Raw genomic sequence first — 26,432 nt, 5'->3', positions numbered from 1 at the left:
CATGGGTAGTGAGACGCAGCGTGGTACCACGTCAGGGATCCCTCCCCGTCATGATGTACCGGGAGATGAGAGCATTGCGCTCCCCCATTTATGATTTGGGGTAGGAGTATGTGTGTACTCCGACAGCATCCCGTCCATTCGGTCACTCATCTGGAGCAGTGACGTCAGAGTGCACGGTTGTCACAGCCCTACTCACTCAGTCTCACCATTGTGTGTGAGATGACTGACTGGCGTCAGGGGTGACCATGTCATTGGCATCATATGCATTTATTGCATTTATTTGCATGTGTTTGCTGCACTTATATGCTACATTTTGGTGGATGCATTTGTTTGACATGCATACCGGAGGCATATTGTGTATCTGGTTTGACGACCCTTTTGTTCTGGATAGGAGTTCCTGGTGAATACAGCTTCCTCAGTTACCTTTCAGTTTTGCATATTTCCTATATATGATTAGGAAGCTGTATTTCATGTTTATTGCTGTTAGATATATCTTACTAGGCATGTCTATTGGTATTCGCTGAGTTGTTGAACTCACCCCCGTGGACACTATCTTTTTCAGGTACCAGGTTGGTTATGATGTCGCTTGGAGTATCCTGTCTGCTGGTCCCTACGTCATCTCAGAAGATCTATCGGTTTCATTTATGTTTTGTTTGTTTTATGTGTCAGTGTGTTTAGTTTGTGCTCCGGTTTTGTTTCTGGAGTTTTGAAGTTGTTATGTGGTATTTTGTATTATTGTTGGTTGTGTAAGCCTAGCCGGCTAGCAGTTTTGTGTTTGGTTTGTATTTGGTTTCTGTCATTTTCTGTTGTGTTTTGGTTTTGGTACAGCCGAGTGTGCTGCTTTACATATAACTGCGTGGTTGTGTTTTTATTGTATCAGCCGAGTAGGTTGTATCATATAACTGCGTGGTTGTGTGTATATTCCAGCCGCCTGTGGCTGATGTATATTGTGCATGTAGAAATGATTCAGATTGTCAGACGTACATGGGAGGTGTTGTCGAAATTTTTTCGGACAGGGACTCCCCAGGGGCGTGACAATTTAGTGGTATCAGAGCCGGTATATGATACTTGCTATGTGTTCTGGATTTTCGAGATTTATCTGATACCAATTTATTTGGTATCAGAGATCGGCTTACGAGTCTTATTTTTCCTGTGTTTCGAATTTCATGTTTTGGTCTTCTCGATGTGACTTTTCAGGTTTTGGGACCTGGCAGCAGCAGGGCATCTCCAAGCTATAGGAGGTATGTTGGTATACTGTTATCCTACATTTTTGTTAGTATATGTACCATTGACTATTACAGTTTATGACATGTAATAGCACTTTGTATCTGGTATCTGTTTGATGTTGTAGCCATATTACATGTGATGGGTTAGCCACTGATGATGATCGACCTTAATAGAGGTTAAGGGTTATAATCTCTGGTGATTTTTCCATATCATATTACCAGTAGTTTACCTTCCGTTACTACTAGTTGGTTAGGAGCTTGAGGCACATACCAACCTCTGTTATTATTAGTTGGGTAGTGGATAATATCTACATATTCATGTTAACTTAGCTAGTAGAATACCATGTTATCTTAGTTAATTTCGTCAGTAAATAATTGATTCACTCTTCTTAGATCGGTCAGTAGAAGTCTGATTTACACTTGTTGATTTGGGTAGTCATGGATTGATTACCTTAGTTGCTAGTGGGAGGATTAAGGTATTCTTGATTATTTTGTAGATGACTAATTTAGTTTTGTTGGTTTGATCAGTGGAGCACAGTCATACTCTATTTTTAGAGGTTCGAATCTTTTGATTATTTGTACTTAGTTAGGTATCTAGAGTACATTTGAGTACATGACTCGTACTGACGTGGAAAAGACTGAATTAGCTGTATACCATTGTTGGCTTGGTTAGTCTATTGAGGATCGATGTATCCTATTCCATGTGGACTTTAATTTTAGACTGTATGTTCCTAGTTGGATTGTCTATGATTGCGTTTTCCTGTATAATCTTTATGTTTGATTTTATTTAGTTATACCCCTAAACCATGAGAGTAGGTAGCATAGTGTTTGTATGGTAGATTGGATTAAATATACTGATTATACATACCTGTGTAGTTTATACACTTGATTATTATGTGTTGTAGGAGTTTTATGATAGACGGTCAAAATTGCATGTAGTGAGTGTATGTTTGTCCAGATGATGAGTATTGTGGGTTTCTAGTAGATTATACCCGAGTGGTCTGATTGGTTTATTGGAGGTATTTTGTCGATTAAATCTATGTTGTGAAATGTACACATGTGTTTGAGTGTTTTATTGGAGGTATCTTATCGACTTAATCTGAGTTGTGATATGTGCAGATGTGTTCGGTGTAATATTTGAGGTATCTTATTTATTATATGATTATTCTGAGTGTATACTCGTGTCGATTATGATTTGTTGGAAGTATTACATTGATTATACTCTTGGCATAGGTGTATATATGTCATGTGAGTGTTGTTTGAGGTGTATTGTTGATTATACCTATGTTGATATATGCACACGGGTTCGGTATTCATTGTTGGAGGTATCACGATGAATTATACCTATGTTGTGAGTTAGTGTGGTGTGTACAAAGTTGGAGGATTATGTCGATCATACATATGTTGTGTGAGCACATGCGCCAAGTGTATTGTTGGTAGTATCATGATGATTCTACTTATGTTGAATGTAAAATGTTGAATATCTACATTATGACATTTGTGGCATTACCCTGTCAACTAATTCTCCTATTGGTGGGTGATCCACTAGGATGTTGAGAGAGTTGACAAATGATTTGATTGTTTACTGGGTGGCTATACCCTAGTCTACCCACAGTGATCTGTGGTAAAGAGATCTCGTGCAGTCTCTAGTTGGATAGTTAGGTGCCTTGGACATTTATGTATTGTTTGTGGTGGAGCGTAGCTCCCACATATTATTGTTTGTTTGTGGTAGAGCGTAGCTCCCACATATTATGGACTGTCTGTGGTGGAGCGTTGCTCCCACCTATTGTGGATTGCTTGTAGCGGAGCATTGCTCCCATATTTATTGCAGATACATATTTCAGATTATTTGTGGTGGAGCGTTGCTCCCACATATGGAGGATTTCTTGTGGTAGAGCGTTGCTCTCACATATGTGGTATTTCGTGTGATGGAGTGTTGCTCTCACACTGGTGAATCTATTCTTTGGTGATTTGTATTGTTGGTAATTATATTTCAGATTTATTGTCAGAGATCTTATGGTTAGAAATGTCTGTGATACGGACATTATGTGTCTTGATTTTACCATTAGGGTTTGGGAAGCCTTAGATGTTTTCAGAGACTTGATGATTTTGGTATTCCCAAGATGTTTGGATCATTTTCCATTGTCTTTATGGACGATGTTGTGATCTATTTCGGATCCGCGGTGAGTCACGCACATCATCTTTGCATAGTTCTAGAGATGTTTCGATGGAAACGTCTAGATGAGAAGATCAGTAGTGCGTATTTTGGTTGTCTTCTGTGAGATGTTTGAGACACACGGTCACCAGTAGGAGTATACCGTGGTTCCATAGGAGATAGAGGTTGTTACCGTTGGGAGTAGACGGAGTCTATAGAAGAGGCTCACAACTTCCTTTGTTTGGCTCGATATTTTCGGAGATATGTTGAGGGTTTCTCACGGATTGCTATGCTACTTACACGCCTAACCAGGAAAGGCGTGAAGTTCACTTGGACTGAGAATTGCGAGACCAGCTTTCATAAGCTGAAGCGGAGATTAGTGTCGACTTTGATTTTGGTTTTTACCCTCTGGAGAGGATGACTTCGTATATTACACCGACGCTTCTATACAGGGTTTGGGCGTTGTTTTGATGCAGCACGGTAGAGTGTTCTCATATGCTTCTCGATAGATGAAGGAGCCTGAGAAGAACTACCCAGTTCATGATCTGGAGTGCTGCCATTATCTTTGCTTTGAAGATTTGGCGACATCATTTATACGACATTACATTTGAGATTCTCACTGATTAAAAGAGTCTCAAATATATTTTTACTCAGAAGGAACTTAATCTCCGATAGAGGAGATAGATGGAGTTCCTGAAGGATTATGATGGTACCATTAGCTATCACCCGGGGAGAGCTAATGTGGTTGCCGATGCACTTAGCAGGAAGCCCACAGGGACTTTAGCTTGCCACTGAGTTGTGGTCATGGACATGATTCAGGGTTTCTCCGAGTTAGACCTTGAGGAGCAGGGAAATACAGAGAAGGGTATTCTTGTTACCATAGTTGCTCAGTCGTCGATCAAGACGAGAATCCGAGAGGCCCAGTTGTTGGGACCTCATAGAGCTCAGCGTGAGGCAGAGTTGGTCCATACTATCAGACGGAGGATGTCAGAGGCATAAGACTGCCAGAAGAGTTATGCTGACCGGAGTCGGAGACTCTTAGAGTTCTCTATAGGCGACCATGTATTTCTGCAAGTTTCACCCACAAAAGGGGTGAAGAGATTTGACTTCAGAGGTAAGCTAGCTCCGCGATACATTGGCCCTTTCCAGATCATGGAGAGGATTGGAGCGGTAGCTTACACGCTGGCACTACCTGTTAGGATCGTTCGTACTTGGCTAGAGAGGGGGGGTGTGAATAGCCGCCCCAAATTCTAGCGTTCTTCCTACAGTTAGGGTTAGTCGCAGTGGAAATACAAGGAAGAAACTAAGGAGAAGAAAAACAAACCGATGTAACGAGGTTCGGAGATGAACTCCTACTCCTCGGCGTGTCCGTAAGGTGGACGAAGCCTACCAATCCGTCGGTGGATGAGTCCCCGGAGAACCGGCTAAATATGAGCTCCTTATGGGTGGAGAAACCTCGCCATAACTACTTCTTGCAACAGCGAGATAAGGAGTACAAATACAAGAGAAGCAAGAAGTAAATACACAGCAAATGTAAACAACCCTTGCCTTCTCGTCGACTGTTGAAGAAGCAACAGCTTCTCAGACGCCAACCACAGCAGCAGCTCAGTCGGAGTCCCAGCCGAAGGAAGAAGCTCACGCGAAGCTTGTGAAGAAGAGCTCAACAAAGCACAAGCACCAGAACAGCAGCTCTGTAGCAGAAGAGAAGAGGAAGAAGCGGTAGCACAGATGCTCCTCGTCCTTTTACTGACCGGTCAGAAGACCGATCAAGAGGCTGTAAGCACTTGGGACGAGCGACATCTGATCGGTCTCGGGACCGATCAGATTAGTGCCTGATCGGTCCGCAGACCGATCAGAAGCTGCGCACATTCGAAAAGAGCGACATCTGATCGGTCTGGGGACCGATCAGATTAGTTCCTGATCGGTCCGCAGACCGATCAGCGATGATCCAGAAAGAATGGATCGGTCTGCAGACGATCGATTAGTTCCGATCGGTCCGCAGATCGATCAAAGATGATCCAGAACATCGATCGGTCTGCGACCGATCACGAGATGACTAGTGACTTGGTTTTGCCCAAACCAAGTCCCAAGCCTTCCAAACCAACATTCGGTCAACCTCGACCTGTTGGTACTTCATTCCTAGCATCGGTCACCCTTGACCTGCTAGAATTCCTCGCCAAGTGTCCGTCAATCCTTTGACCTACTTGACTTTCTCAACACCGATGTCCGATCATCCCCGATCCATCTGGATTTTCCTTGCCTCGCTTCACTCACCGGACTTTCACCCGGCTTCACTCACCAGATTTCCACACCGCCTAACATCCCGCTTAGGACTTTCTCACCGCCTCGCTTCACTCACTGTGACTTTCCAACCGCCTAACATCCTAGTTAGGACTTTCCCACCGCCTGGCTTCACTCACCAGACTTTCCACACCGCCTAACATCCCAGTTAGGACTTTCCCACCGCCTCGGTTTCACTCACCGGACTTTCCACCGCCTAACATCCCGCTTAGGACTTTCTCGTGCCAAGCTTCCTGCTTGGACTTCTCCGTGCAAGTCTCCATACTTGGACTTTTCCAATGACAAGTCTCCATACTTGGACTTTTCCTGCCAAGTCTCCACGCTTGGACTTTTCGCGTAAGCTCCCTCGCTTGGACTTTTCCAAAGTTCCCTGCTTGGACTTTTCTGTTGCCAAGTCTCCATACTTGGACTCTTTCCCGAATCAGGTCAACCAGGTCAACCTTGTCCTACGGTTGCACCAATAATCTCCCAAACATCTATTCTTGTCCCATATCAAGAATACAACTCTTCCACGAGTGTCAAACATTAAAATACAACTCAACTAGGTCAACCTTGACCTAAGGTTGCACCAACAATCTTCCTAAGTCAAACATCAAAATACAACTCGAGTCAGGTCAACTCGAGTCAGGTCAACCAGGTCAACCTTGACCTAAGGTTGCACCAACAATCTCCCCCTTTTTGATGTTTGACAAAATCCAAAATCAAATTAGGTTAACCCGATAACCTAACTTAGGTTTTCCAATGTTCTTCCTTGAACATTCTTCCAAAACCTACACTCTCCCCCCTGAGACATCTCTCCCCCCTTTTGACACACATCAAAAAGAGGGAATCAAGGTCAAGAGTTTCTTCCTAATGAAAGTCTCATACCTTTCATTGAAACCCTTAATTTCCCCCTTGATACTAAACCCAACAATCAACTTAGTGGCAATCTCATATCACTAATCCTCAAAAAGTCTTAAGAGTAAAAACTCCCCCTAAAAGTCAATTCCCCCTTGACAATTAGTTAAGACTCCCCCTAAAGGTCAACTCCCCCTTGACCATTGCACCAACAATGTCTTGGAGAGTTTCAAACCTTTAGAAAACCCGAAACTCAACTCCCACAGCTGAAATTTCATACCACAGTCGAAATTCAGCAAATTCAGCACGCCTGATTGGTCACCGGACCGATCAGGACCCCTCTGGATCGGTCCCCAGACCGATCCAGTGACCGATCCAGCCTTGGACAGACTCGAGTTCTGATTTCCTTCTCCCGAAATTCAGAAACTCACAACAAATTCAAGAAAATTTCAAAAATTGTGAAATTTTGAGGATACATTCCTCATAACATATACTATCATGGAAAAATAGTTTTCTATGAAAATAACTTCCATTTTCAATCTTGATACAAAGTTCAAAAACTTTGAAATAGTTCAAGTTTAACTCAACTTTGTATCACAATGTTCAATGATGAATGCAATCACTAAGATGGTTTCATCAAGGTTTTCCAAATCAATTTCAAAATGATTTTAAACCTTTTAATTTAGGACCATAATCTTAGGGCTAAATGTACATGACTTGTACACAAGCTTTCCCTATGATCCTCCATTTCTTGAATTAGGCTCATCTAGGTACAAGAACTATGCACCTTGATCCTAATTCATGATCCTAATATCTCACACACATCTAAAGTGTATCAAACACATCCATGGAAATTTTGATGTGAGATATGGGTTTAGGTATCTTAGACTAAGGTCTCATGCATTTTCTAAACACAAATTTGATCTCAATATCAAAATGTGTTTTTCATCCTTAAATCAATTCAATTGATTATTAATGCAAGAGATGATGACATGGCATAAAATGGTATCATAAATGAAAACATGTGCCAATGTCATGATGTCATGGCATAAAGTTTGAAACTTAAATAAACATGACATAAAAACTAGCCTGAGCATTATCATGACATTTCAAATGATAATAAAACTAAACATGATGTCATGACATGTGAGGACAAACAATCTTGGCAAGATTTAGCATAAATAAATAAACCTAGATTACCTATCTAAGTATCCTTAACTACTTGGCTAACTTCAAATTTAATCCTAGATTGCCCCAAAATGCCAAAATCCTAATTTTGACACTTCTTGAACTCTAGATTAATTCATGTCACTTAAAGATCAAATTTATCCTCAAAACTTGGCATGTTTCATTTTTTTTTTCTTCGAGAGTTCTCTAGATTTTCCCAAAATATGCCAATTGAGATTAAAAATGAAATTTCCAATCTTTAGGCACATTTAACTCTTCAAAGGAGTAAATGATAATTCCATTTCATTTTCAAAAGTTCTCAAAACCTTGAAAATCCTCCTTGAGTGTCAATTTCCTCAAAGTTGGGTTAACTATCCTTCTAATCGGAGTTGACACTCTCTAACCCATCTATGGGGTAGAGAAGATGCTCCTAGGAACCCAATACCTATTAGAGCTCATTGGGTTCACTAAATATTCACTAGGGATAACTTCCCTAGCAACCCTCCTAATGACCCTCTTAGGCTTTAAAGCCTTGGTCATTTGGGTCTCATCAAGGTCAACTATAGGGGTGACTCCCCTTGTGACCTTGGTAATGGTCTTCCTAGCCCTAGGTTTTGTTCCATAATCGAATGAAACATTATGATAAGTGGGCTTGACCAATTGGGACTTAGGTTTGTGACCTAAACCTTTCTTGTCCTTGGACTTAGGTTTTTGACCCCTAGACCCTAGAGTCAAATCCTTAAGAGCCTTTTCTAGAGAGTCAAGTCTTGACCTCAAGACTTGATTTTCTTTCTCTAATACCTCAAGTTTTGATTTATCATTTTTCTTTGAGGTATTCCTAGGCATGTGTCTAGATGATTTGGGATTTCTATCTAGATTTTCCTTAGACTTAGATGAGTTAATTCTAGGGTTAGCATTTCTAGAATTGTTCTTATCTAGGCTAACATGCTTGGCTCCTAAGCACATGTATCGATTTCTAGTGTTAACATGCTTATCATTATTGACAATGGCAATAAGACTACTAGCATGCATCCTACTAGAATTGCAAGAATGAGCTTTAAATGTTACCTTAGGGTTTTCCTTAGCTCCCCCTTTACACGTGTTTGGCCTCTTGTCCTTGTGAGGTTGCCTCCCCCTTGGACATTGACTCCTATAGTGTCCCCGTTGCTTGCATTGGAAGCACACCACGTGCTTCTTTCTCTTGCATGTCGGGACTCCGGCTTCCTTGACCTTTGGTGCCGGTGGAGTCTTTCTAACCCTCTTTGGACACTTACTCTTGTAGTGCTCAAACTTCCTACACTCAAAACACATTATGTGTAATTTGCTTGAAATCACAGTGTTTGAGTTACCTAGGGTTGTGGATGTAGATGAGCTTTCTTCTTCATCCCTTCCGGAGGTAGATGCCTCTTCTTGCTCCGATCTTGAACAAGAGCTCTCCTCCTCTTCTTCCTTGGATGTTGAGTAACCCTCAACTCCCAATTCGCTTCCTCCATGATGTGAGCTACTTGGCTCACTAAGCTCCTCTTCATGGAATTTTGCCAAATTGTTCCACAATTCCTTGGCGTTGTTGTACCTATCTATCTTGCACAAAACATTATTAGGTAAAGCAAATTCAATAATTTTTGTTACCTCGTCATTGATTTCGGATTGTCGGATTTGCTCTTTCGTCCACTCCTTCTTCTTGATAGGTTTTCCTTCCTCATCCATCGGAGGGGAAAACCCTTCTTGTACACAAAACCAATTTAACATATTAGTCCTAAGAAAATACATCATCCTTACCTTCCAATATGTGAAGTTGTCGTGAGACTCGTAGAAGGGTTGAATCGTGACATCTTCTCCATAGAGATCCATCTCTAGCCCGTGCTCCCCCGGGTGTTGATCCGTCGAAGAGCGGCCTCGCTCTGATACCACTTGTTAGGATCGTTCGTACTCGGCTAGAGAGGGGGGGTGTGAATAGCCGCCCCAAATTCTCGCGTTCTTCCTACAGTTAGGGTTAGTCGCAGCGGAAATACAAGGAAGAAACTAAGGAGAAGAAAAACAAACCGATGTAACGAGGTTCGGAGATGAACTACTCCTCGGCGTGTCCGTAAGGTGGACGAAGCCTACCAATCCGTCGGTGGATGAGTCCCCGGAGAACCGGCTAAATATGAGCTCCTTATGGGTGGAGAAACCTCGCCACAACTACTTCTTGCAACAGCAAGATAAGGAGTACAAATACAAGAGAAGCAAGAAGTAAATACACAGCAAATGTAAACAACCCTTGCCTTCTTGTCGACTGTTGAAGAAGCAACAGCTTCTCAGACGCCAACCACAGCAGCAGCTCAGTCGGAGTCCCAGCCGAAGGAAGAAGCTCACGCGAAGCTTGCGAAGAAGAGCTCAACAAAGCTCAAGCACCAGAATAGCAGCTCTGTAGCAGAAGAGAAGAGAAAGAAGCGGTAGCACAGAAGATGCCCTCGTCTCCTTTATACCTGCGAAGAAGAAACAGCGAAGCAGGAAGACCCTGATCGGTCCAGGAAGATCTGATCGGCCTGCGGACCGATCAGTGACGATCCATCTCGTCCCTGATCGGTCTGCAAACCGATCAGCGTACTCTGATCGGTTTGTGGACCGCGACATCGCACCTGATCGATCGCCACGACCGATCGGAAGTTCCCGATCGGTCCACGCATCGATCAGCGCTCTTCTCACGGCCATCGATCACCTTCGATCGGTCTGCAGACCCATCGATACCGATCAAGAGCACACCGATCGGTCACTGATCGATCAGATGACTAGTGACTTGGTTTTGCCCAAACCAAGTCCCAAGCCTTCCAAACCAACATTCGGTCAACCTCGACCTGTTGGTACTTCATTCCTAGCATCGGTCACCCTTGACCTGCTAGAATTCCTCGCCAAGTGTCCGGTCAATCCTTTGACCTACTTGACTTTCTCAACACCGATGTCCGATCATCCCCGATCCATCTGGATTTTCCCTGCCCAGCTTCACTCACCCGGACTTTCACCGGCTTCACTCACCAGATTTCCACACCGCCAACATCCCGCTTAGGACTTTCTCACCGCCGGCTTCACTCACGTGACTTTCCAACCGCCTAACATCCTAGTTAGGACTTTCCCACCGCCTCGGCTTCACTCACGGGACTTTCCACACCGCCTAACATCCCAGATTAGGACTTTCCCACCGCCTCGGCTTCACTCACGGGACTTTCCACCGCCTAACATCCCGTTAGGACTTTCCTCGTGCCAAGCTCCCTCTTTGACTTCTCCGTGCCAAGTCTCCATACTTGGACTTTTCCCGAGTGACAAGTCTCCATACTTGGACTTTTCCCGCCAAGTCTCCACGCTTGACTTTTCGCATGCCAAGCTCCTCGCTGACTTTTCCAGTGCCAAGTTCCCTGCTTGGACTTTTCCGTTGCCAAGTCTCCATACTTGGACTCTTTCCCGAATCAGGTCAACCAGGTCAACCTTGACCTACGGTTGCACCAATAATCTCCCAAACATCTATTCTTGTCCCATATCAAGAATACAACTCTTCCACGAGTGTAAAACATCAAAATACAACTCAACTAGGTCAACCTTGACCTAAGGTTGCACCAACAATCTTCCTAAGTCAAACATCAAAATACAACTCGAGTCAGGTCAACTCGAGTCAGGTCAACCAGGTCAACCTTGACCTAAGGTTGCACCAACACTATCGACGTATTTCACGTATGTATGCTGTGGAGATACGTACCCGACCCGACACATGTGCTGACAGATATCTCAGTTTCCGTTCAGCCTGATGTCACCTATGAGGAGATTCCGGTACGGATTTTAGACCGGAAAGGGCGTCAGTTGTGGAACAAGACTATCCGACTTGATAGTCGGATGGCAGCATCATACGGACGAGGAGACTACTTGGGAGCTCGAGGATATTATGCAAGCTCGATACCCCCATCTTTTCACTTGAGGTATGTGATTTAATTTATCGTTCAGCATTTTATACTCTTTACCTGTTGTTAGAATTTGCTGATGGTAGATAACGAAATTTGGGGACCAAATTTTTATTAGTGGAGGATAATGTAAAATACCGAAAAATGGTGAATAATGATAGGGGAATTTTCCGAAATTTTTAGAAATTTTTCTGAAATTTTTCAGAAACCGTATGGGCGAGTTTACGGGGGTGAAAATTTGGCCCCGGGGAAGCCTGTTTAGGCTACCCATTTAAGCGAGGAAATGTGTATTTTTTTAATTTCCTTTTTCTTTTCCTATTTCTTTTTCTTCCTTCCCGACGCCGTGCCCGACGGTTTCCTCCCGAGCCCTGCGACGTCGATCTTTGCCCTACCGACGCCTGTGAACCATCTCTTCTCTTCTCATTCTTCCTCCCAGAGCCGATCTCCTCTCCCCCTCATCCATGCCGAGTCGTGCGCCGATCACCGGCCACAGGAAGCCAGCACGTCGCCTGTGCCCTAGCGCCTCCCGATGCCCTCTTTCTCTCCTCTGGCCGACGCGACGTCGCAAGCTTCCGCCAACCGAACTCTTCTTCCCTTCTGTTTTCTTCTTCCTGCCGTCGAGCAGAGCTGCTTTCTCATTGCCACCAGCCGCCTTCTTTGTGCTCATGCCCTAGCCAGCCGGCCGCCGATCACTAGCCTTTGGACGCTGGAACTTTCCCCTTTTCCCTTGGATTTCACGCCTTTCTCTCGGCCAGAATTTTCCTCTACCCTAGCTCTCGGTCCACTGCCGACGAGTGCTGGTCATCCCGATCCGAGGTGCCACCTCTACAGGAGTTGGGTTTCAACCAGGGGCAAAGGTCAGTGTTCTAGTTGGTTCTTCACTGTGGTCCTATCCTTGTTGTTACCGTGCTCTAGCTGTGATTCGTCTAAGAATTGTTGCTAATTTAGGGATATGGATTTGGTGGACAGCAACCGTTGGAGTTCATACGAGGGAATATATGGATCGGGACTGATTATTGGAGGTTGTTTGATCATGGTAACTCCGGCCTTGGATCAATGGTGGTTTATCCCAATTTGGGTAAGTTTTGAATTTGATTCATTTTTGTGTTGGATTGATTAACTAGTTGATGAGGAGATATGAGTCTGGAATGAGAATTTGAGTTGATTAAGTCATACTTATTTTAATTTGGATTGGTATCAGTTTGGAATTTGATTAATTAGTTGAAACAAGATGAGATTTGATTTTATTTCCTGTTGAGGTTTGGTTCACTAATGATTGGTTGATTTAGAGGAATACATGGTTGTATCGAAAAAATTGGATTAATAATTGTTATTAATAGTCATGGGTTGGATTCGTACAGTTCCTTGTTGGCAGAATTGAATAGAATGTAATTAAGGATTCATGGGTAAGAGTTGTGGAAGCTAATCATTTATTGAGGATAATAATGATCGGTTTGAATAGGGTTATTTTTCCTGAGCGTTTGGATTTTTAGGTCTAGCCACTTGTTGTTTATCTGTTAGCTAAATTGTATAATATATGATTTGCAGGACTTGGATTCGAGACGAGTGTCTCGACGTGGGATCTTTCTGATACGATCTCCATTTTTGAGGCGGGTACCTCTTAACTTATCTTTTATGATATTGTCAATTGGATATGCATAGTATTTTATAGCTACAAGCAATGATCATGTTTGTCTTTGGTATGTCACGGTTTGATAACCTTAACATGTTCTGTTTTATCACTTGTTATGTATCCGTGTTTATACCTTGTGATTATTGCTATGAGTACCTTAGTTCCTAGAGTAAGTGACATACCATGCTTTACCGAGTTTAGGACTAGATTCTGGATTTTTATTATCTGACATGTGTATCTATATTTTTATATCATACCTGATCTGTGTACCTAGACCTTTTGCTTTGATCCTTGTACATTGTTAGTACATATTTTATAGAGGTGGATATGTTCAGGACCTAGGTTGTTATACCATAGAGGCCCTGTATACCCTAAATCTGTGGATTTGACTTACTTGTACTAGGGTACACATTTTTATATATATATGTGGATTTGGTTCAGGATATTGTCATGCTTAGTTTCATGCACCATTCACATGATTGCATGCTGCGTGATAGGTTGCTCCATTATTATAGAGCATATCGCTAGTTTCATCACTGTTCGGTGCTCCGTTGGTCCGCTCATGGGTGGCGTGATGCAGCGTGGTAGCACGTCAGTTTTGCTCTGTTCGGTGCTCCGTTGGTCCGCTCATGGGTAGTGAGACGCAGCGTGGTAGCACATCAGGGATCCCTCCCCGTCATGATGTACCGGGAGATGAGAGCATTGCGCTCCTCCATTTATGATTTGGGGTAGGAGTATGTGTGTACTCCGACAGCATCCCGTCCATTCGGTCACTCATCAGGAGCAGTGACGTCAGAGTGCACGGTTGTCACAGCCCTACCCACTCAGTCTCACCATTGTGTGTGAGATGACTGACTGGCGTCAAGGGTGACCATGTCATTGGCATCATATTCATTTATTGCATTTATTTGCTTGTGTTTGCTGCACTTATATGCTACATTTTGGTGGATGCATTTGTTTGACATGCATACAGGAGACATATTGTGTATCTAGTTTGACGACCCTTTTGTTCTGGATAGGAGTTCCTGGTGAGTACAGCTTCCTCAGTTAACTTTCAGTTTTGCATATTTCCTATATATGAGTAGGAAGCTGTGTTCCATGTTTATTGTTGTTAGATATATCTTACTAGGCATGTCTATTGGTATTCGCTGAGTTGTTGAACTCACCTCCGTGGACACTATCTTTTTCAGGTACCAGGTTGGTTAAGATATCGCTTGGAGTATCCTGTCTGCTGGTCCCTCTGTCATTTTAGATGTTCTATCGGTTTCATTTATGTTTTGTTTGTTTTATGTGTAAGTGTGTTTAGTTTGTGCTCCGGTTTTGTTTCTGGAGTTTTGAAGTTGTTATGTGGTATTTTGTATTTTTTTTGGTTGTGTAAGCCTAGCCGGCTAGAAGTTTTTTGTTTGGTTTGTATTTGGTTTCTGTCATTTTCTGTTGTGTTTTGGTTTTGGTATAGCCGAGTGGGCTGCTTTACATATAACTGTGTGGTTGTATTTTTATTGTATCAGCCGAGTAGGCTGTATCATATAACTGCGTGGTTGTGTGTATATTCCAGCCGCCTGTGGCTGATGTATATTGTGCATGTATAAATGATTCAGATTGTCAGCCGTACAGGGGAGGTGCTGTCGAAATTTTTTCGGACAGGGACTCCCCCGGAGCGTGACAAGCCTTGCTTTGAAAGTTTCCACCTTCCTATCTGTCCCTCTTTTTCTATTGTAGACTTATTTTCACCCAATGGATTTTACACCATTTGGTGGTTATATAAGCTTCCAGACTCTATTAGAATACATAGATTCTATTTCAGTATTCATTGCTTTTTGCCAAGATGTTGCATCTTTTATCTTGAAGTGTTTCATCATATATCCGGGGATCACGTTCATGTTCACTAGGGATCAAGTCCAAAGACTCTTCCAAAACATGAATCTTTCAGGTTGCCTAACAACCCTCCCACTACGACGAGGCACTTTGTGCAATTGTGTATCATTTATGATACGTGTTGTAGTTTATTGTGATATTTCACCTTGTACAGTTGGTATTAGATTAGATATGTCCTTTATTATTTCCTTAAGAACAAATTTACTTATGGGCTTGTGGTTCATTACATAGTCCTTTTTTAAAAATCTGTCATTGGTGCTTACAATGACCTTCTGATTTTTAAGGACTATAAACCTTCTTTCATTTCTCTAGGATGACCCACAAACGAGTGAACTCCTATCCAAATTATCAGTGTCTCCCTTCAGCACATGTGCTGGACTACACCAAATCCGAATATGCTTCAGACTAGGCTTACACTCATTCTATAATTCTATGGGAGTAGAGGGTTCTGAGTTTAGAAGGTACTATGTTCACTTCCGTTTTCAGAGTATATCCTCAAAACAAATTTGGTAATTCTGAATAACTCATCATTGATCTAACTATTTCCATAAGAGTCATATTCCTTTGTTCTACTACACCATTCTGTTGGGGTGTATCAGGTGCAGTCAGTTGGGATTGAATCCCGACTTCTGATAAGTGACTCCTAAACTTTCCTAAGAGGTCCTTGCCACTATGATCTCACCGTAGTGTCTTGATACTTTTACCTTGACGTTTCTCCACATCAGTCTTGTACTCTTTGAACTTATCAAAGCACTTAGACTTGTGGTGCATCAAGTAAATATACTCGTATCTCAAATAGTCGTCTATAAAAGAGACGAAATATTTGAAACCACCTCTTGCCTGGATAGTCATAGGTCCACACAAATTAGAATGAACTAATTCCAACACTTCTTTGGCTTTATACCCCTTAGATTTAAAAAGCCTTTTGATCATTTTTCCTTCCAAGTAAGACTCGCAGGTTGGAAAGTTTTCCACCACCAATGAACCCAAAAGTTAATCGACTATTATCCTTTGAATCCTACTCAAATTAATATGACCTAGCCTTAGATGCCAAAGATATGATTGGTTCATTTCTAAAGGTTGCTTTCTCTTATTGAAGTTAGAAAATGTGTTATTAATTTTCATTTGTTGTATCGTGGGAGTTTTTGGATTTATAAATTGCCAACCAACGTACCAGAACAAATAACTTCCCTATTTTTCTTGATAACAACTTTGACATCAAAATAGACAGAATATCCATCCTTAAATAGTTTTAGAAACTGAAATCAAGTTCTTTCTAAAACTTGGTACGTAATGACGATTTCTCAAAATCCATGTTTTATTCTTATCAGAGGATAAACATCTCCCACTGCAACAACTGCTACTTTGTTGCAGTGCTCATGTAGACGGTGATTTTCCCTTCATATAGTTGTCAGATTTCCTGGAACCTTATAATGAATTGCAGACATGATCAGTGGCCCCCCGTATCTACACACGAGGTTCCGGTAGATAACACCACTAAACATGTTTCAATAACTAATGAATAAAATACACCTTTATTATTCTCAGTTCTGAGAGGACAGTCCACCTCAGAGTCCAAGCTCTATTTCCAATCATTATAATTGAGACTACTAAGTATTATTTTATAGTATAACAGCTAGGGGATTGAAATCCTAAGAATCATAAAAATATTTGGTCAAGACCAACACTTCAAAATCTCTGTGATTTATCCATTAATTTTATTGTCTTGTCAACCTAATTTTAGGACAAATAAAATTAATAGTTGGTCTGTCTTTGATCAAATATTTGGTCAAAACTTTAAATTTAAAATAATATTGATTCCTCAAAACAATATCATTTAAATTTACCAACACCTCTAACACCGTAAATTTTGTATGTCACGTTAGTTTGGATGTATACAAAATCAAACATTTGTAAGAGGAGGGTCTTACCCATTAATTATCTTATCAACCTTAAATTACCTCAAACACCATGAATTTTGTATGCCACGTTAGTGTGGACATATACAAATTCAAATATTTATAAGAGGAGGTATTACCTATTTTATTTTGTCAACCTATCTTTATGACAAATAAAATTACCTCAAACACCGTGAATTTTGTATGTCACGTTAGTGTGGACGTATACAAATTCAAACATTTGCAAGAGGGGGTTTACCTAGTTTTATGACAAATTAATAGTTGGTATTCCTTTGGTCACGCAAAACAATATCAGTGACTCCGTTGGGGAGGATACTATTGAATGCGTCTAAGTGTATACCATTACTTGATACTTAGTCCATTAAATAGGATTATGCCCCTTCAGTCGGAGAAGATCACACGCTCCTAAATAATTTCCTATAACCATCCATAAAAGAAGTTTGATCTAGTGATCCACAATAAACCCATCCGTTGTGGAGGGAGACACTCAGAGCTAACATGCAAGCTTGATTCATCACTTACAAACCAGTAATAGAGACCGTGGAATTTATTTAAAAATCCCTTTCTCACTTAGTTATTTAAGGTGAGGAATTTTAACCTAGCAAGCACATATCACACACATCACAGTAAATAAAAGCAATAAATATGGAAATTAATTTTCCAACTATTATGACATTTTTCATCACTGTCTTTCGCGTGCTGCCAACCCTAGGGTTCATGCCGTCGGGTCCATCGAGCTTCCTTTTCCGCTGTGCTTCTGGTCCTCCAAGAGCACCATGCCTTGCAAGGATACGATCCGCGACAGAAAAAATAAAATTTTACATACATCAATCCTATATTCCTCAAGGGAATGTACATCAAGTCTAGATCGAACATAAATGTAAAATCCTAGGGCTAATATAGCTCCTGCTATATTAATTAAATACAATCATGCACACATAATAAAATTCCCTTGACTTGTCCAAGGGTCCAATCACACATAATATCTATAAGCCATAATAGTTAGAGCCTGCAACCACAGAGTTAGCACATCCTACTATTATCCTACCTAAATTATGAATGACATGTGCATAATTAAACTGAAAACCAAACACACAGAGGCAAACCCTAGCTCTGATACCAATTGTTGGTTGGTCCTAGGAAGATCATACCGGTTCCACTGTACAAAATTTTTGTACAAGTGTCGAACCTTTCCTAACAACCTATTGCATTCTTTAGAAATTAAATCTGGAATTGCAAACAGAACTTAACATTATTGATTCCAAATTTAACTTATCTATTCTTAATGGTTTAGACTTGGATCGCAAATGATACTTAACATTATAAATCCAAGTCCACCTAGGTTACAAATTTAATTAAATATTTATTTCAAAAATTGGCTCCCAGGTCAAACATGGCGAGGCACTTGGTCTTCTTGGGTATGGGAACATCCACCATTGCCTCGTCAAAGCCTCTTAATGAAATTCAATATTTAATTTCCTTATATAACCTTAGGTTTAACCAAAAAGAACAATCGAATCACAAGATCAACAAATAAAATAAAAGAAACACAACTTCGAATTACAAATCTGAAAATCTAGAATCTCTAGCCTCTTGTGTTTGGAATTCATACAAAGAAAAACTAGTATGATGTGGAAAAGAATTACTAGTTATACCTTTCTTTGTAAAAAACAACCTCTTGATCTTCTACCGTATTCCTCTTCTTATCTCAGATGTTGTGTGGGCAATGATCTACCGAGATGAGAATCCACCAAGCCTCCTTCTTCCTTCTTCCAAGTTTCAGCCAAGCTAATTTCTACAAGAGAAAGCAAGTCCCGACCACCTCCACCAAGCTCTAAGGGATGCTAGAAACAAAGCCTCCTTTTTCTCCTTCTTCTCCAAGCAAGATCCAGTGACCTTCCAAGCTCCAAGAGATAATGAGGTTCGGCCAAGGAGAAGAAAGAAAAAGGAGAAGAGAGAATAAGAGGGCCGGCCACCACCAAGGAGAAAAGAGAGGAATAATAGAAGAGATATTAGTTTTATGAAGGCACCTCCTCCCTCTCTTTTATAATCCTTGGTGATGGCAAATAAGAAAATTTAATTATAATTAAAATCCCTTATTTTTCGTGCCATTGGTTAATAAGGAAAATTTAATTAAAAATTTCTTTTAACCCCTTCACATGGACGACCACCTTAAAAGCTCCAAATTAGGCCAGTTTTAAACACAAAATTAAAACTTCCTTATTTGTTTCCAAAAATTTTTAAAATAAAAATTTCTCTATTAATTTTTCCCTCCATGGTTGGCTATAAAAGGAAATTTTATAAATTAAAATCTCTCTATTAAAACATGTGGATGATTTCCAAAAAGGAAAGTTTTCTCTAAAATCATCCTTTCAATCTACAAATAAGGAAAGATATCAAATCTTTTCTTAATCTTTTGTAGAAACTTATAAAAGGAAATATTTAATTTTAAAACTCTCTTTTTAATTCATGAACATGGTTACAAAAAAGGAAAGTTTTATTAAAAATTAAAATCTTCCTTTCAATCTACAAATAAGGAAAGATATCAAATCTTTTCTTAATCTTTTGTAGAAACTATAAAAGGAAAGATTTAAATTTTAAACTCTCTTTTAAAAACATGGTATCCACCTAAGAAAGATTTTAAAAAATAAAATCTTTTTTAATTTAATGTGGCCGGCAACACCAAGCTTGGATTCAAGCTAGGGCCAGCCACACAACTTGACTCATCCTATTTGCTTGGCCGACCCAAGATTGGGTTCCAAGCTTGCTTGGCCAACCATCTTAGGATGGGTATAAAGGTGGGTATAATACTTTATTAATAAGAGGCTACGATTGGAACCGAGAGGAGGAATTGGTTTGGTCTCCCGATGAAATTAAGCTTCCCGTGTTCGCCCTGAACACCCAACTTAATTTCATCAATAATAATTCATTCCTTAAAGAATTATTATTGAACTACCGCACCAATCCCAAATTACATTTTGGGCTCCTCCTTATCATGAGTGTGTTAGTCTCCCTATGTTTAAGATGTCGAATTCCCACTAATTAAATGAGTTACTGACAACTCTCTTTAATTAATATCTTATTCCAAGAGTAGTACCACTCAGCCTTATTGTCATGTCGGACTAAGTTCACCTGCAGGGTTTAACATGACAATCTTTATGAGCAACCTCTTGGGGACAATATCAACCTAGATTACTAGGATACAGTTTCCTTCTATAATCAATAACACACACTATAAGTAATATCATTTCGCAACTTATCAGGTCTATTGATTTATCGAGCTAAACCTCACCCTCTGATAAGTCAAAGAAATAAATACTAAATATATGTGTTTGTTATTATATTAGGATTAAGAGCACACACTAACTATAAAATTACACTAGTACACTCAGAGTGTATTGAGCTGGACCATTTGAGATAATTTTTTTTTATACCGACTAAATAAAAGAACAAGACCTTTGTTATTATGGAAGTGTGTGCTCTTAATCATGATATAATAACAAGCACATATACTTAATATTCATTTCTTTGATTTATCAAAGGGTAAGATTTAGTTCGATAAATCAATAGGCCCGATAAGTTGGAAAATGGTATTATTTATATGGTGTGTTGTTGATTATAGAATGAAACTGTGTCCTAGTAATCTAGGTTGAGAATGACCCCAAGAGAAGCTCATAAGGATTGTCATGTTAAACCCTGCAGGTGGACTTATTACGACATGACAATAAGGTTGAATGGTACTACTCTTGGACTAAGATATTAATTAAAGTGAGTTGTCAATAACTCATTTAATTAGTGGGCATTCAACATCTTAAACACAGGGAGATTAACACACTCATAATAAGAAGAAGCCCAAAATGTAATTTGGGATTGGTGCGGTAGTTCAATAATAATTCTTTAGTGGTATGAATTATTATTGATGAAATTAAGTTGGGTGTTCGGGGCGAACACGGGAAGCTTAATTTCATTGGGAGACCAAAACCAATTTTTCCTCTCAGTCTCTATCGTAGTCTCTTATTTATAAAGTGTTATACCCACCTATATCCACTTTCTTACCCAACCTTAGGTGGCCGGCTAATCAAGCTTGGAGTCCAAGCTTGGACCGGCCAAGCAAAAGGTTGAGCCAAGTAGAGGTGGTGGGCCCTAGCTTGGAGCCCAAGCTTGGGGTGCCTGACCATATTAAAATAATAGGATTTTATTTTAAAAAACTTTTCTTTTATGGATACCATGGTTTTAAAAGAGAGTTTAAAATTTAAAACTGTCACGCCCCGGAGGAGTCCCTGTCCGAAGAAATTTCGGCAACATCTCCCCTGTACGGCGGACAATCTGAAACTTTTCTACATCCTCATATACCTCAGCCACATGCGGCTGGAATAAAAATAATAATAAAATACAACCACACAAACATCCACGTAGTTTATATATAAGTAAACAAAACAGTAATACCACGACTCGAAACCAACCCTACTGCACTACACCCATAAAACACAAATCCGACAAACTCACCTCTTCTGCCGTCCAGGCAGGCATGTAGTAAAACATATCGAATAAAAATCCATCGACATCACAAAATCCATACAATGTCTATAACATCAACTAGAACAAGTTTAGCATAATCTAAATAAGAAAACCAAAAGACCAACAATATCTTTGAGATCTGCAGGGACTAGCAACTGGAACTCTCTCCTGACAGCATCAACCTGAAAAAAAATACAATAATGGAGGCGGGGTGAGTCCAACACTCAGCAGGTACAACTGATATGCAAAGTAGGGAAATAACATCTAGTACTAATCATGCGTACAGTCTCCTGATATAAAAGGATGAAATGCAACTGAAGTAAACAGGAGAAAAATTGTACTAACCAGGACCTGGGTATAAGGACAAACAGTCTGAGTGGCATAGAAATCCTGTATACATGTCAAACATAGGCGTCCAAACAATATACAACATATAAATGCAGCAAGCACAAACACAAGCAATAAATGCATCATGCATATGATGCCAATGATGTGTCCTGGTCACCTCTGACGCCAGTCGATCATCTCACACGCAATAGTGAGGCCGAGTGGGTAGGGCTGTGACAACCGTGCACTCTGTCATCACTACTCCTGATGAGTGACCGAGTGGACGGGATACTGTCGGAGTACACCTATCCTCATACCCCAAATCATAAATGGGGGAGCGCAATGCTCTCATCTCCTGGTACACGATGACGGGGAGTAATCCCTGCCGGCTAACACGTTGCATCACGCTACCCATGAGCGGACCAACAGAGCCAAACAAAGTCCCTGCTGCAACACACACTGCCTGAATCAACCACTAACCCATGAGTGGTGGTGTGTGCAGATCCATGTAACTGGCGATGTGCTCAACAATAATGGAGCGGACTATCGCACAGCATGCAATTATGCAAATGGTGCATATCAACAACCACAAAATATCCTGAACTAATCCATATACATACATAAGTTGCACCATAAGTCAATGAATCAAACAATGGTACACAGATCAGATAAGGTATACAACCTAGGTCCTGAACATGGTGAAACATGGTATATCACAACCCCGTATAAGCATGTATAAGCAGGTATGGAATACATGAGATGCAAAACAAGCAATCAACCAAGCATATAATAAGTATTGGGTAGTGATTAACCGAAACAAATGAGAAACATAATTATTGCAATTTGTTAAAATCACTACTATGTATATCCAACGACATAAAGTCAGAAGTACCCGCCTCCAAATAAAATGGTCCAATCCGGTAATCGAGATACTCGTCTCGCGTCAAAGTCCTGTGTCAACCATATAATGCACATTTTTATTTAGCTACAAATTTAAACGAATAGCTAAATAAAATCTTCTAAATTAATTTAGGGTAAAACCCTAATCATTCCACTACTCGATTACATTAAAACCTACACATGAATCCAAGTTAACAATTTTTGCTAACAGAACTAACAATCATCTACCACGAATATTAAAACCCCAACCTTACCTTAAGTTCCACAACTTTATTCAAGAACAAGAAGATGCTGGAATTAAAGAGTTGCTGCCCAATTAAGATTGATTGCTGCTGGAACAAGGGAATGCTGAATGGGCTGTTGCCGAAACCAGGAACTCCCCACAGTACACAATTCCTGCTTGAAATCTTTCCCTACAGTTCAGTTCAAGGTGAGATCAAGCTGGTGATCATGAATGCATCAACCTAATCATCTTACCTCTTCCTTTCCACTGGTCAGAGGTGATCAAGGATCCGGCTACTGTGCTAAGGCAAGGCTCAAGAACAGGGAGTCTACGGCTCTGCTCTGCCAGAAGAGAGGAAAGGATGGGGAACAACAACTTGGCTTGCATCGACGATTAACAGATGGGAAGAGGGCTCGGCAGTGGAGAACCGGGGCTGATCAAGAGAGGGCTTGATACTCCCTCTTCCGGCCAAAACTCGCTGACAAAAAGGGGGCAGCAAATCTGAGATCTCAATGGCGAGAGGTGACGGGTGCCGGTGGCTAGCTAGGGCACCGGAGAGAGAGGCGAGCTCCGGCGTGGGAGAAGAGAGGGGAAGGCCGGAGATGCTCGGCTGAGGGGGAGGCTGGTGGCACTGCGGTGGTCGATGGCGCTGAAAAGGGCAGAGGGAGATCGAGTGGAGAGGCTGGCAGAGACGGTAAGCAGAGGTGAGAAAGAATCAGACACTGCTTTAATCGCGAGGAGAAGGAAACCGTCGCGGTTAGGGCACGGTGGAGAAGAGAAGGCGCGCGAGGGGTTTGGGGCACGGCGACGGGAGAGGAGAAAAAGAAAAAGAAAACAAAAAGGAAAAATAAAACTTTTCCTCGCTTAAATTGGGTAGCCTAAACAGGCTTTTCCGGACCCCGTTTTTATCCCCATTAACTCGTCCATAAGACCTCCGAAAAATTCTCGAAAAATTTTCAAAAATTCTGGAAATTTCCCTTATTAATTTTCGCCTATTTTCGGTATTTTACATTCTCCCCCACTAATAAAAATTTGGTCCCCAAATTTCATTATCTACCATCAGCAAGTACCAACAACAGATATAAAGTATAAATGCTGAACGGTAAATTAAATCACATACCTCAAGTAAAAAGATGGGGATATCGAGTTCGGATAGTATCCTCGAGCTCCCAAGTAGCCTCCTCGTCCGAATGATGCTGTCATCCGACTTTAACCAGCCGAATAGTCTTGTTCCGCAAATGACTCTCCTTCCGGTCCAGAATCCGTACCGGAATCTCCTCATAAGTGACGTCAGGCTGAATTGGAACTGAGCTATATGTCAGCACATGTGTCGGGTCATGTACGTATCTCCTTAGCATCGATACGTGGAATACATCATGAACGCCTGACAGGGACGGTGGTAGTGCCAGTCGGTAAGCTACCGCTCCGATCCTCTCCAAGATCTCGAAAGGGCCAATGTACCGCAGAGCTAGCTTACCTCTGAGGCCAAATCTCTTCACCCCTTTCGTGGCTGAAACTCGCAGAAATACATGGTCACCAACAGAGAACTCTAGTGGTCTGCGTCTCCGATCAGCATAACTCTTCTAGCGGTCCTGCGCCTCTGACATCCTCCGTCTAATAGTACGGACCAACTCTGCATCCTGGTGAGCTCTATGAGGTCCCACCATCTGGGCCTCTCCAACCTCATCCCAGAGGACGGGTGTCCGAAAAGGCCTACCATATAATGCCTCAAACGGTGCCATCTGGATAGCCGAATGAAAGCTGTTGTTGTAGGTAAACTCTACCAACGGCAGTTGGTCCTCCCAACTGCCTCCGAAATCCATAACACATGACCTCAACAGATCCTCTAAAGTCTGAATGGTCCGCTCTGATTGTCCATCTGTCTGTGGATGGAAGGCTGTACTGAAACGGAGCTGTTTGCCCAAGGCCTGCTGCAGACTCTGCTAGAAACAAGACGTAAACCGTGGATCTCTATCTGAAATGATACTTAACGGAACACCATGTAGTCTGAAGATCTCCCGACAATACAGATCTGCCAATCGATCCAGGGGATCAGTCCTACAGATTTGGTTAATCGATCAACGATTACCCAAATCGCGTCATGACCTCGTCGTGTCCTCGGTAACCCTACCACAAAGTCCATGGTAATGTGATCCCACTTCCATTCAGGAATAGGAATCCGCTGAAGTAACCTGGCAGGTCTCTGGTGCTCAGCCTTCACCTGCTGACAGACAAGACATCTAGCTACAAATTCTGCGATGTCTTTCTTCATACAGTTCCACCAATAGGAACGTCTCAAATCTCGATACATGCGGGTTCTGCCTGGATGGATCGCAAATCGAGAGCGATGAGCCTCCTGTAGTAGCTCCTGTAAGACCGGATGAGACTGAGGTACGCATAATCTGCCTCGGAAGTATATAACACCCTCCTCGTCTCGTGTGAACTCGGTCTGCTGCACGGAAGCTATCTGGCTGCTAATGAACTGCAAATGCTGATCACCAGCATGGGCCTCTCGGATCCTCATCCTGATCGACGATTGAGCAACCATGGTAACCAGAATACCCTACTCTGTAGGTCCCTGCTCCTCAAGGTCTAACTCGTAGAAACCCTGAACCAAGTCTGTAACTGAAACTCGGTGGCAAGCCAAAGTCCCTCTGGACTTCCTGCTGAGTGCATCGGCAACCACATTAGCTTTCCCCGGGTGGTAGCTAATGGTACAATCGTAATCCTTCAGGAACTCCATCCATCTCCTCTATCGGAGATTTAGTTCCTTCTGGGTAAAAATATATTTGAGACTCTTATAATCTGTGAGAATCTCAAATGTAATACCGTATAAATAATGTCGCCAAAGCTTCAGGGCAAAAATGATGGCAGCTAACTCCAAATCATGTACTGGGTAGTTCTTCTCATGCTCCTTCAACTGACGAGAAACATAGGAGACTACCTTACGTATCGTAACAACGCCCAAACCACAAGAGACGCTAGAGTACAACCGTCCTCTCCGTAAGGTAAAACCAAACCGAGCCGACACTAATCTCCGCTCAGCCTCGAAAGTCGGTCTCGCAACTCGGACCATTAGAACTTCATGCCGCTCCCCGTAAGGCGTGTCACGATAGCAATACGTGAGAAACCCTCGACAAAACGCGGTAATATCCTAAATCCTGTAAAACTACGGATCTCCGAATCGACTTCTACCGCCCCAACCTGATGTACCGATCTTCTGAGGATCAACTGAAATACCTCTGCTAGAAACCACGTGTCCCAGAAAACCGACTGAAGATAGCTAGAATGCACACTTGCTGAATTTCGCGTACAGCTGATGTCGTCTAAGAGTCTCCAAGACTATACGAAGATGCTGTGCATGCTCCTCCTCGGAATGCGAGTAGACCAATATGTCATCAATGAAAACAATAACAAACTGA

The sequence above is a fragment of the Zingiber officinale genome, chromosome 3B (genome assembly GCF_018446385.1).
Source record: "Zingiber officinale cultivar Zhangliang chromosome 3B, Zo_v1.1, whole genome shotgun sequence".
NCBI classification, from domain to species: domain Eukaryota; kingdom Viridiplantae; phylum Streptophyta; class Magnoliopsida; order Zingiberales; family Zingiberaceae; genus Zingiber; species Zingiber officinale.
This window is presented reverse-complemented; position numbering follows the sequence as displayed.